Raw genomic sequence first — 305 nt, 5'->3', positions numbered from 1 at the left:
TGTTGGACTGAGAGAGACAGAATTACAGAGGCATAAATTGGGGAGTTTGAAAAATCCAGGTGGAGGTCCCTGTTTTTGTTCTGTCTGGGCCCTACCCTTCAGAAGGACTTTAATACACCCTCCAGCTCTCCAAGCCTCGGTTTCCCTGTCGGCCACCCCTAATCTTTGGAAAAGATTAGGGAATTACTGGAATTTCTGTTTTTGGTGGGGCAGGTGCTGGGGCTCTCTCTGTGTGTCTGGTATTACCTTGGGAAGAGCCTTGGACTGGAGCCCCAGACACCTGGGGAGGAAGGGCCTGCCCACTC

This window comes from Bison bison, unplaced genomic scaffold (genome assembly GCF_000754665.1).
Source record: "Bison bison bison isolate TAMUID 2011002044 unplaced genomic scaffold, Bison_UMD1.0 scf7180017864181, whole genome shotgun sequence".
NCBI classification, from domain to species: domain Eukaryota; kingdom Metazoa; phylum Chordata; class Mammalia; order Artiodactyla; family Bovidae; genus Bison; species Bison bison.
This window is presented reverse-complemented; position numbering follows the sequence as displayed.